We start from the raw sequence: 12,670 nt of genomic DNA, 5'->3' as shown, positions 1-12,670 counted from the left end.
AGCTACTCTCTGAGAATGTTGGTATTGATGTTGACATACATAATTAGGGATAAGAACTAATGAAAACAGGATGTTTAAATGATGTAACTTCAAGGAAACTCACAGGCTGAAAATGTTTCAAACAATAGCAAGGACAGTTTGTGAATGGATGCACATGCCAGATGCATGATTAGTGTCAGTAGGTGAACCGGCTAGAAAGCAAACTGTGGACACAGCATTTATAAAACACACACATTCTTTTGTAAAAGGAATTGTGGTTTAGGCTGCCAGCCTCATTGTGTGCTACTGTCTGACTACTTTTAGTATTAGTTATGTTGCTTGGATTGAAAGAAATCTGAATTATTCTAGTACTGGGTGATGTCTGTGGCTTCAGTGCCTAAACCCCTAGAAGGTGTGAAACACATATTGGGAGAAAGTGGTAACATGTGCCAAATGTAGAAAGGTTCTAGGCTACTGTGTGGCTATAAAACTCCTCATGGTCTTTTGTTGATTTGTCTTTTTTGTCTTGCAGCTGTCTGGGAATTTTATGAAAGTGAGGCTTAGAGCAGTGCCTCTGCCTCTGCTTCTGGACCTGGGGGCTTCAGACTCGTGGAGCCTCCTATTCCAACAGAGATAAGCTGCTTGCAAATATATTTCTCTGGATTTTCATCAGCACTGGTTCTTTGATCTGCAGCAATTGCAATGAGATATCAGAAGGAGAAAAAGAGGCTAAGTAAAGCCTTTTTTACAGTATTGTAAAACGTTTTTACCATTTTTTGAGTAATGATTTGTGCCTGTTCATTAACTGCTGGTTTCTCAGAGTGCTGTGGTCATCACTGCAGACACAGTTTGTCAAGCAGGACATAGTAGAGCTGGCCTGGATTAGAAGTATGTGGAAAAAATCACAACACCAGAAGCTTATGTCCAGAAAGGAAACAGACTAGTCCAGTAACTTTATTCACTTTATGTAACTTTATATGAAGGGAGAGGCCATGGGGCATTCCCCTGGGATCTCTCAAATTGTTGGGGGACACAACCCCCTTTTTATCCTGAGTCCTTGGCCACCATCTTCCTTTCCACATTGGCTGAGGCACTTGGAAGGTAGCTGAATCGTCTACTCCATGCTCCCCTCTAATATACACTCCCTTTGCTTTTTTTCTTTTTTTTTTTAGTAACAAAACACTAGGAGTGTCCACACAATGTCTGAGGTGCAGAGCCCTTGCAAGTTTTACATGTTGGAGATTTCTTTTCCTCCCTTCTGAAGCCACCTCTTCACCAGCAGATGGTGCTATGCTCTCACTGCATCAGTGTCTCATTCCGTGGGACTTCACCCTGAAAGTGTAATTACAGGCGTGATGGCAACAACAATTAGTCTCGTCTGTACATTTTAGTTGATTACAAACCATCCCAGGATTCCATGCGCATAAGTTTTTGCTGAGTTTCTCCATGCTGTGCTTATTCAGCAAAATAAGTATTACTGCATTTTGTCACTGAAGAAATCCATGCAAATAAGATGCCTACTTAATGACTATTTGTATTCTGTGTAGTTAACATTCAAGTTTAGTGATTACAGATTACAGGATAATAGGAACCCCAACGTACAGGGGTAAGTCTGTGTCCTCTTTAGGGACACTAGAACTTTCCAGTGGCAAAAAATAAAGCTAAATCAGCTACGTTTAGAGAGGCAAAAAATAAAATTATTATTTCTCAGGACCTGAGCAGATCTTGTTTTGTTTCTGCCTCCTTCCTTGCTGTCACTGAAAATGTTAAACTTAGGATGAATTTAATTGTTGTGGCCTTAGAAAAGTTTTCATCTTTCTCCTAATTTTGCTCTGAAAACTAAGTCCCCACTAAATAAACACACATAATGTTTTCAAGTGGAGACCCATTGGTCTGTTGTGATGAAATATCCAATTTATGGACAGTGCAATTTAGTCAGAGAGGATGATATGCCTGCATGACTTCAAAGAGACTCTGAGAAACTTAAGGATTGGGCTAACAGAAAGCTCATTAACTTCAGTGCTCTGCACTTCAGAAGAGGCTGGTTGGTAACTTTTTCAGTGCAGTACTAAAACAAGCTCTCTGGACAGGCTGTGGTGCTTCATCCATAGGGTGTTTGAGCTTGGCCAGGTGAGACTGAAGCTGACCTCATCTGGTGTTGCTGTTAATCCATTTTGTGCAGAAGTCCTTTCCTGCTAGTATTCCTTCAGCCATGTTGCTTTGGCTTAGTGCAAGCTGCAGTAGATCTATGTTACACACTATTCTTAAATGAAGAATATACAGTGATTAATGTGGGAAATTTCTATGATATAAAAGTTCTAGGAACAGTAACCTAATGATACTGTCTTCTTTTCACCTTGGATATGCTAAGCCAGGTTCATCTGCTCTATGTCACCTGGCTACGCCATGCCTCTATCTGCTGCAGCTGAACAGAGGGATCCTACAGCTTCACTGTTGTGTGCTGAGGTAGGAAGGATTTACTGAAGCTGATCTGGACATGGAACAAAGCTATGACTTCAGTTATGTTGTCCTGGAAGAGAAGTAAATTTTGTAGGGGAGCAAAAGAGAAGAACAAAAAACAGTGCCATATGAACATGAACAAAAGAACAAAAAAAAGAACAAAACTCAGTGCTCCAGTTTTTCTATAAAGTCGCATACATCAAGTTCTTACTGAAGAACTGGCTCAAGGCCAGTAAGACCTAGCAAGAAAAGGGTTAGTAAAAGGTCCTGCAAAAATGGGGTGCTTGTGTTGCTCTTTCTGTTGTGAAGGACTCTGTCCTGCATGACATCTTTGTCTCTAAACTGGGGAGACGTAGATTGAATGGGTGAATCACTTGGTGGATAAAGAATTGGCTGGATGATCACACTCAAAAAGTTGCAGCCTGTGGTTCAATATCCAAGTGGAGACCCAGTGATGTGTGGAATTCCTCAGGGGTTAGTATTGTAACTGTCCCTGTTTAAAGTATTTGCTGGTGATATGGACAGTGGGATTTAGTGCAATCTCAGCAAGGCTGCCAACAATACCAAGTTGTGTGGTGCAGTTGTTGTATTGCAGGGCAGGGATGCCATCCAGAGGGACCTTGTTAGTCTTGACAGCTGTGTCCATGTAAATCTCATTAAGTTCAACATTGCAAGGTTATACATCTTGTAATCCCAAGCACAAATCCAGGGGGCAGTGAGGAGGCGGGGTGATTAGAGAATGATTGATAATAGATTTGAGTCAGAAGACTTGGGGGTGCTGGTGGCTGAGAGGCTGGACATGAGCCAGCCACGGCCATTCACAGCCCAGAAAGCCAAATATGTGCTGGGCTGCATCCAAACAGGATGGGGATTCTGCTCCTCTGCTCTGCTCTGTTGAGACCCCACCTGGAGCGCTGGGGCCTCCAGCATAAAAAAGGCATGGGCTTGTTGGAGTTAGTCCAGATGAGAGTCATGGAGATGATCACAAGGCAGGAACACCTCCTCTATGAAGACAAACTGAGAGAACTGGGATTGTTCAGCCTGGAAAAGAGAAGGCTCTTGGGAGACCTTAGAATGCCACCCAGTACATAAAGGGGCCTTTCAAGAGAGGCGGAGAGGGACTTTTTACAAGGGCATAGGATAAGAGGGAATAGCTGTAAGATGACAGAGGCTAGGTTTAGATTAGACATTAGAAATAATTCCTTTGTTATAAAGATGCTGAGACACTAGGTTGCCTGGATAAGTTGTTGATGCCTCATCCTTGGAAGTGTTCAAGGCCAGGTTGGATTGAGCTCTGGGCAACCTGGTCTAGTGGTTGGTGTCCCTGCCTGTTGCAGAGGGGGTGGAACTAGATGATCTTTGACGTCCCTTCCAGCCCAAACCATTCTATGATTCTGTCATTTGAGATCTTTAGGTCCAAAAAGTCAGATAGATTTGCTGTGTTCTAGTATATTGCCAACCTAAATTTGATGCATTGTTCACTGCTGGCAGCTGGTTACTCATTTTTTTATAATTTTCATACAGCATTATGATCCCCAAAAGCAGCAAGCTGCATGCAGTCTGTTAAGAAAAAAATACTCCTTTTTTTTTTTTTTTTTTTTTTTTAGTGTCAAGTTCGGTCTTCTTGATGCAGGATAGCATGGATGAGGGAATATGGAGGAAGGAGATATAAATTATCCTCCTTAGGCTCATTAAATTTTTAACATGAACTTTGGTTACAGAAGAGTCATGCTTTATGGAGCAGTAAAGAAGCCAGTGCATACAAACTCTTCCACTGGTCCTTATAAAATGAAACAAGAACATGTGTTAGGATTACAACATGTATGCAAACAGTACCCAGAGTACATACAAGGTAGATGCACTTTCTAGACCAGAAAATCAAAGATAAATCTATATCCTTTTTTTCCTTGGACTTCATGAGAACTGTGAAAGGAATACCCTATGTTTCAGACAATAATATAGGTAACAATACATTAAGAAATCTCCAGGGAGGAAAACTTTGAGGATACTGTTTTGTTTTTAACAACACTTGTCTTTCTCTTGGACACTAGGGTGTTGCAGTGAGAGCTTGCAGATGCTTTCAATAAAAACTGATAGTAGAACACAGGTGAATGCATTACTGTAAAGGGTGAGGATGAGGCCAGCTCTACCTGCCATATAATACACTACTAATAGTATTTATTATCTTTGTGTTCTTAGCTTTGGAGAAAACAATAATTTGAGCATACATTTGTACATCTTGTGGTATGTGTAACAAGCTGCTTGTTTTGATTTTTTTTTTGTTATATGTTTATACTGCTGTAATGAGTCAATTTTAATTTAATTCTGTTGGATACACTATAGACATATTCTAAGTGACAGATTTGATCCCTAGAGGTGTCAGGATATTTAGCAGTGCAGATAGTCTGAGTGGTTTTTATTTTCAATAGCAGGAGTTATGCAGAGTCTCAAGATTTATCTAAACAGGCTTTCTTTGAGGGATCCAAAGAGGAATACTTCATTTATGTTTCTAACTCAGAAACATTGCAGGGACTGTAGAGGTTATTTTCCTTCCAGCATTGCACAAGTGCATTTTTTCTCTCTTCTTGCTGGTGTTTGTGCACAGAATATTTCTGTGTACTCTGTCCTTCTTGAGCAATCCATTGTATAAGAGGAATCAGGTATGCTCTTGATCCAGATTGCTTTCTGTTTAGAATAAAAGAAAAAAAGAGTTTCTAAGAGGAATGCAATGGCAATTAGGCTAATACAGACAGTGAGAAATATTAATTACCTCCTTAGGCTTGTCACAGCTATCTCAATCATTATACACAAACCTTTATACATGGGATGTAAGAAATCTTCTGGCTTTGGTCTGAAACCACACTGAAAAGCCATTCAGCTGACTATTTACAGTGAGGCAAGTGAATAGCCAGCTTTATGTTTACCAAGGATAATCTGCTAATGTGCTACTAAATCTGTAACTCTAAATGTCCTTGTCCTGTAGTTTGCAGTACACTAAGCCCCAAGTTTTCTCACTGGTATAGGGGACTTGCTGAACTGCCAACCAATCAGACACTCATTGGAGCTGTCTTTAGAGAAGAGAAATTATGGCTGCAGCAGGACAGGTCTTACTTTGAGAAGTAAGGTAAATTATTGATCAACATCTTAGCTCAGCTTCTGAGGAATTATCAGTGACGGTGGATCAACCATCATATTTTTCATGGACAGAATGACAAATGTTTTCCTATATTTTAAGCCCTGTCTAAAACCTTGGGACATTTTTGTAGTCTTTGTTGGGTTTCAGGTAAATGCAAGTTACAGGGTCAGGGTATTAATAGGACTGAAATTAATTATACTTTCCCAGTCATTACATATTTCAGAAAACTTGGGTTTTTTAAGCATTTTTAGTGGGTATAGTGTAACCCTGTTTTAAATATTGGTGTTTAGAAATTTGGAGAGAGGTAAACAAGCTAATCATTAACTATGAAGTCAACACTAGACTGTAGCCTCCAGGTTTCTCTGAGACCCTATTAGGTCTGCCTCCCTTCACCTGAAATGTCTGGGTTTTTTTTTTTTTTTTAAATGGCTGTCTGCTACTTGGGACTTACCGAAAAAAAAAAGGCATGGTGTGAGAAGTAGTATGTAATTTGAAACAGGACTTACAATGAATCGAGCAGAGAAACTTTTATGTTTTCAGTGCCAGTATAAGAAATACTACAGGACAGAAAAGACCCTGGGGTTATGATGCCATTTTGAATAGGATTGTGAAGTGTATTTGCTATAGTCATTCTAAGATTGTTGCTTCTTTGTTTGCTTGTTTATTTTCAAGGATAAAATCAGAGGTGTCACACTGATACATCAATTATTCTAAAAATGTGTTTTTACTTGGTAACTTTAACATCTCTGTATATATTGTATTTCATTAAACCAAACCCTACATTTAAAAAAATGTACTTTCATTACAAGGAAAACTAGTGGTTACTGCCCAACCCCTATGTTAGTACCTCTTTTTTAATGGCATTTTTACAATTCTTCATTTCTACTTTGCTGTGCTCGAAGTCTTCTGTGTCCTGTCCCTTCAGACATCTTGGTAAAACACTGTTTTTATGACATAGTGTCTGCTGCTTTTCCTTTCTTTTATGTGCTCACCTATATGCCTTTGCATCTCTTCCTCTACCTCATACTTTTACTATTGCACTAGAAACCTGGCTTTTCTGAGGCACCCAAACAAGCTTTTCAGAAGCTATATGGTTCTTTGAGAACTGTCACTCTAATTTCAAATATATTTGAAAATATATTTCTGTTCCTTAGAGATTAAAAAAAATCAAACAACAAATGAACAAAAAGAATCGCCAAAACCCAAGAAGAATCCCACAGCCTAATTCCAAATTGGAGGAATTAAAGGATATTAGTTTTCAATGTCTTCAAAGTTTTTAGCTAACTGCTTGATGTGTTTTCGGGTATGGTTACAGTTACCAGAAATTTTTGTACTAATGGTTTCCATTTAATTTTCATTAGCTGCTTGCTCTGTTTTTTGTAAATATTACCTACAATTATGTGCCATTTACTGCTGGAAGAATAAATGCATATTTAAAGTGTAGGCAAGTGAAATCTTAGTCTGAAATTGAATTTTTAAGTGCATCTCTCTAAACACGAGCGCACTGATGATTCAGTCACATGATTTGCCATTAACTGCATCACAAATATTTCCTGTAGCTTAACTTGCTATTCCTGTCCCTTGCCCTCTTGAAATAAATGGACTTCCAACAACAGTTTTGACAATACTCTTGTCTACAAGTAATAAAACATCTGGAAATTAGGCTAGATGGATAAAACAGTTCCATGCAATAATAAGTACCTGGCATTCATACAACCTTTGTATAATGCATGTTTTTTATGGGCCAGATGTGGTATTTATGTGTTATGAGGAACAGAGGCATGTTCAGTCATGCTTTTTATTGCATTTAAATGTAAGGTATATTTTAATAACTCTCAAAGGGAATTGTCTCCTATTGATTAGAAACTGTCAGTGTTTGTTTGCTCAAAAAGCAAATGAATCTGTCAGAAAACTGTAGATATAATTTGACATTAAACTGTATACTTATTGTGAGCTGGCTTCCAAAAAAAAAAAAAAAAACAACCAACCAACCAACCAACCAACCAACCAAAAAAAAGCGACTAATAAATTTCTCCTTATTCCTCCAGTGAAGGTGATCTATGAAGCCTTTGATCTAAGAGCTGTTTATTTCTTCTCTAGGACTGTGTTCTGTTAGATTTACAGGTCTATGAAATTACTGTTTTTCAGCCTTTCACATTTTCTTATTAGGAAAACAGCTTTGCATAAAAGCCAGCTGCAAAGTCTCCATTTTTACAGTCTTGCATGACATTTTCAAGTAAGGTGAACTGAACTTCTATCAAGTGGAAAAGGGATTCCACTGAATCATACCCACCTTGCTTTTGCCATTGTTAATTTCCAAAGAACTCTGAAAAGCAGGTAACTGAGCTGTTCTCTCCTCTACATCTTTTCTTTGTCCAAGGTTTTCACTATTTTCACTCTGAAACATCACTGTTTTTTCAAAAACTGTACTTGGAACTTTCTTTCATTTACTACTGCCATTTCTGTTGAGCACATTGAGCTTTGTTTACATGGCATTCTGCATTTACTATAATCCTTTGTTCCATGTCTTTTTATATGTTTATTATCTGTACAAGAGCTGTCAATGTCAATCTCTTTCAGTTTTTTTAGTTTGTTTTTTTTTTCCTTTTAACTCCACAAAATCTCCTCAAACACATAAATCCTCTATATGTGTCTTTCCAAATGTGTTACACGTTGTTTAAAAGCAAGTGCATTAAGGCCAGCCTTGACAGGTGTCAGTGTCAGAACCCCACTAGTGCATCCCTCCTTCCATTAACGTATATTGAAAGGGAGCCAAAGTCTGCAGGGATACTGGTTTGGCAGCTATGAAACATGTTTTAGTTTTTTAAACTTTATAAAGGACTATTGCAATAATTTGCCTAATTATTATCTTTTGTAGTAGTGAAGACCAGAAATATTGAAGCTATCCTCGAGTATTACCTAATTTCTAAAGCTTTTACCCTCCTTACAGTTTGGTTGTGTGTCACTGACCTTTCCCAATCCCTACAGCACTGCCAGGCTTCTTCCTTGATTCAGCTCTGGCTCTACTGAAATTCTTATTAATTCTTTAATAATTTCCTCTCAACTTTTTCAGCTCTTTTTTTTATATTTATTCTAAATCCCTATAATTTTAGGCTTCAGGAGACACAGATTTCTGTGTTTGGATTACTTTTTCATATGTATCCTCCCTCCAGTTAGGCATTTTGAATTCAGGTTCAATGTTAAGTTCCTGCTTTTTAGAATTCTCACTGGATTTGTATCTCATTTTCCACTTTTGAGTCTGTGATGAACAGAGTGGATATATGTGCTTCATTCAGTAACAAGATTGATGAAGGCAAAAGAAAACCATGTTGTAGAGAAAAAGGTCTTACGTTGAAGTTCCAATCTTTCTATCAACCTTTCATTACAGTAACAAATAAACTGTCACATATGGATTTATTCAGTCTGTAGCCCTCACAGAGAGGGATAGCACTTCTCAGCCTTAATGTATAATTCAGATATGAGGGACATGAAGTGGTTTCATCAGAAAAAAATAATTCTAAGCCAAAATATTAGAATGCTCCCAAAGTCCAAATATGAACATTATTTTTTTAATTCCTCCATCCCTGTAGACAGAATGTGCTTTGACTCAGTCTTTATTGGCCATTGATATCACTTCAATATTCAATACATACAACAGGCAGCACAGGAAACTGTGGTCAGAGACCACCTGACTGAGCTCAAACACAAGAAAGGAGCGTATGAAAAGCAGGAGATAGAATACAATACCAAGAATAGAAACCCCATATGGGCAGGTGTATGTAGCATGTTACTCTGGAACAGACTGTGAACCAGCCACACAACAGATAACAGCATTGGACCCTGGACACTGAGAAGACAAGACAGATAACACCCAGTCCAGCTATGGTGAGAAGTAAAGGAGATGAAAAGGATTATGGGGATCACTGGACATGGCCATGCAAATAGAGACGACACAACAGTCTGTGATTGGCTGGAACCTTTCTAGAACATTCCATCATAGTCTACATAAGTGTGTAATCAACCCCATTTCAGGGTCTTCTAGAGGAGCTACATAGACCTGCAAACATCGGACTTCTAGGGAGCAAGGACTTTATTTCTTAGAGTTAGCTGTGAGCAGGCATTTTGATTTATGTTTTATGTTGTGTCCTTGTACCCCCTTTTTATTTCTCCTTATATTAAACCTTTCAGTTTCTAGCCCTTTAATTGTTCCTGTTCCTTTATTACTTATTTAGCCACTTCGCTGACACCATCCTGGAATGGGGCAGACCAAGCCCTGACAGGGATGCAAGGATGAAAGTAGCAATACCAATGTTTTGCTTGTATTGAAACATACAAGGCATGTGAAGTGCAACAAGAAGGGCTTCTGCAGGTACATTGGTAGCAAAAAGAAAACCAGGGAAATCAGAGACCTGGTGGTGAATCTGGGAGGCGATCTACTAATGAACGGCATGAAAGATGCTGACATACCTAATGCTCTACTTATTTCAGTCATTACTAGCAGAATCTCTTGCTAAGCTTTCCAGGTTCTGCCAGTTCTGTTTGATCTTTTTATCAGTGATCTGGATGCAAGAGATGAATGCACTATTATTCTGTTGATGATACTGAACTGGGAGGTGCTTTTGACTCTCTAAAGTGATAAGAGGCTGTGCAGAGGCATCTAAATAGAGTATTAGGCAATTATCAAGGGCATGAAATTCAAGAACAAGTGCTGGGTTCTGTACCTGGGACAGGATAAGGCTAGACACAAGTACAAATTAGAAAAGAAGTGGTGGGAGAGCAGCTCTGCAGAGGGATGTGGGCTGCAAACAGCTCAGTGTGAGTTAGCAGTGAGCCCTGACAGTCTGGCAGGCAAACAGCATCCCAGGATGCATCAAATAATGCACTGCCAGTGCAAGAGAGGTGATTATTGTTCTATTCAGCATTGGTGCAGCCTCTTCAGGAGTGCTGAATGCAGTTCTGGGCCCTGTGATTTAAAAATCATAGAATCAGAAAAGAAGGATGTGACAGTTCTTGAATGTGTCCCGTGGAGGGCAGCAAAGCTGCTGAGAGTTCTGGGAGATGTGTTCTGGGAGAAGTCACTAAGGACTGTGGGCTTCTCTAGTTTGGGGAAAGGAACACTGAGAGCTGACCTCTTTGCTCTGTGCAGCTTCCGGAGCATGGGGAGTGAGAGATGTCCATCTCTTCTCCCTTCTCCCATAGAATGCATGGGAATGGTACGAAGCTGTGCCAGGGGAGGGTCAAATGGGACATTAGGAAGCATTTCTTTACTGAGAGGGCAAACAAATACTGAATTTGGCTTCGTGGAGAGGTGGTCAATGCCCTGAGCCTGTGACAACATTTGAGACGCATCTGAACTATGCCCTTAAGAACATGTTTTTAGTTCTGGTTGTCCTCAGGCAGTTGGACTGGATTGTCATTGGATTGGATTACCCTTTCAAGAGAACTAGCTTTTCTATTGTGTTCTACTGTATACAGTTGTAATAGCCCAGAGGAGGGTCAAGTTAGAATGTACTTAAATAAGATACACAAACTCATGGAACCTTGCAACCATGGAACAAGCAGAAACAAGTTCAACAAGTGTAAAGACCTGCACCTGAGGCAGAAAACCCCCATGCACTGGTACAAGCTGAACACTGGCTGTCAGATCAGCTTTGTAGAAAAGGACTGGGCCTCTTGGTGAACGGCAGGTTGAACCTGATCAGCAGTATGACCTCAGCAATGATGGTAAATGGTATCTTGGGTGGTATAAGCAACACCACCAGTGGGTCAAGGGAAGTTCATATTCTCCTTTCTGGAAGATTTTTTCATAATTTGTCTGGAGGTTTTCAAAAGGGCTGTAGGCAACCTGATTTAACTGCAAAAATAACTCTCTTTTGAGCAAGAGATTAGACTAGAGACCTTGAAGACCCTTTCGAGTCAACAGTTTATGATTTTGCCATAATAGAGAAAATAATCCGATATACTTTAGTCATCATAGGAATCTTAGCTCTGAAAATTAACTTTAATTAAGCTCTAAAGGGTAAGTGCAAAGTAAATTTGATGGAATTTATGGAGTTTATGTTTAAAGTGCTTTGTTTAGAAGAAAGACTTTAGATTTGATATATTTAAAACTTTCTGTGTATTAATAAAATGAATAATTGATCCTTTAATATATAAATTATTGATATGAACACCTCCCCAAATCCCTTATCTTTACATTTTAAAAGTGCAGTGTAGAGCCTGAAAGTCTCAAAGAAAATATATCTAAACACCGATTCACAATCCAAAGAGCTACCAAAATATAACTAAAGGCTTTTGTAAGCAGTACTGGTCAGTATGCTTAGACCTGTTGAAAAGAATTTAAAGATTTATTGGGAAATATTTTGGAGAAAAGCATTTTTTTAAGCGATAAAGAAAAGCTTACAAAATACTGAGTTTCAAAAAAAAACCCCCAAACAATACATTTAAATGGAACTGTGGATTTTAAGAGCTGCAGAATGGTTTTGATTGCAGTTAAACAGTAATATTTTCTTTATATAGACCCCAGTAACAGATGTTGCTTTTTTTCTGGCAATCTGCAAGTAATCTCTTTTGTTTAATGAGCTCTAAGGCTTGCGTATTGTGTTTGCAGTTTAATTTGTCAGAAGTGGACAGATCATGTTATTTAACTCCTGCTTCTTTTGGTCCTTAGTATTTGTATGACCTGGATGCTTTGTGTAAATGTTCCTCACAGGACTGCTGTGAATAAGTGGTATCAAAACTAGACTGTACTAATCTAAAATGTCTTTTATTATTAATTTCAGCACTTTGTTTGGTCAGCTGAAGGGTGCTTAGAAAGCCAGCTTTGTTCAAGTCAACAGTGTAAATAGAGGGAATGTGCAGTCAAATGGCACATGGTGCTTAGAGCTGCTGAGACTGATGCCGACAGTGCAAAATGGCTTTAAAGCAACCCCCTGGGTGGACGAGTCTTGTGTTACTCCCATCTTGTGTTCCTTAAGTAGTGCATGTGTACTGCCATATTTCTACTTGCCCTCCCCAAGGACCACTGAATGTTAAAAGAAGCTTGGAGGTGACTTTTTGTCTTGGCTGTAGCTGGAACTGGAGAAAGGCAAACAA

The sequence above is a fragment of the Cinclus cinclus genome, chromosome Z (genome assembly GCF_963662255.1).
Source record: "Cinclus cinclus chromosome Z, bCinCin1.1, whole genome shotgun sequence".
Taxonomy (NCBI): domain Eukaryota; kingdom Metazoa; phylum Chordata; class Aves; order Passeriformes; family Cinclidae; genus Cinclus; species Cinclus cinclus.
The sequence above is the reverse complement of the archived record's forward strand: the minus strand, read 5'-3'. Positions refer to the sequence as shown.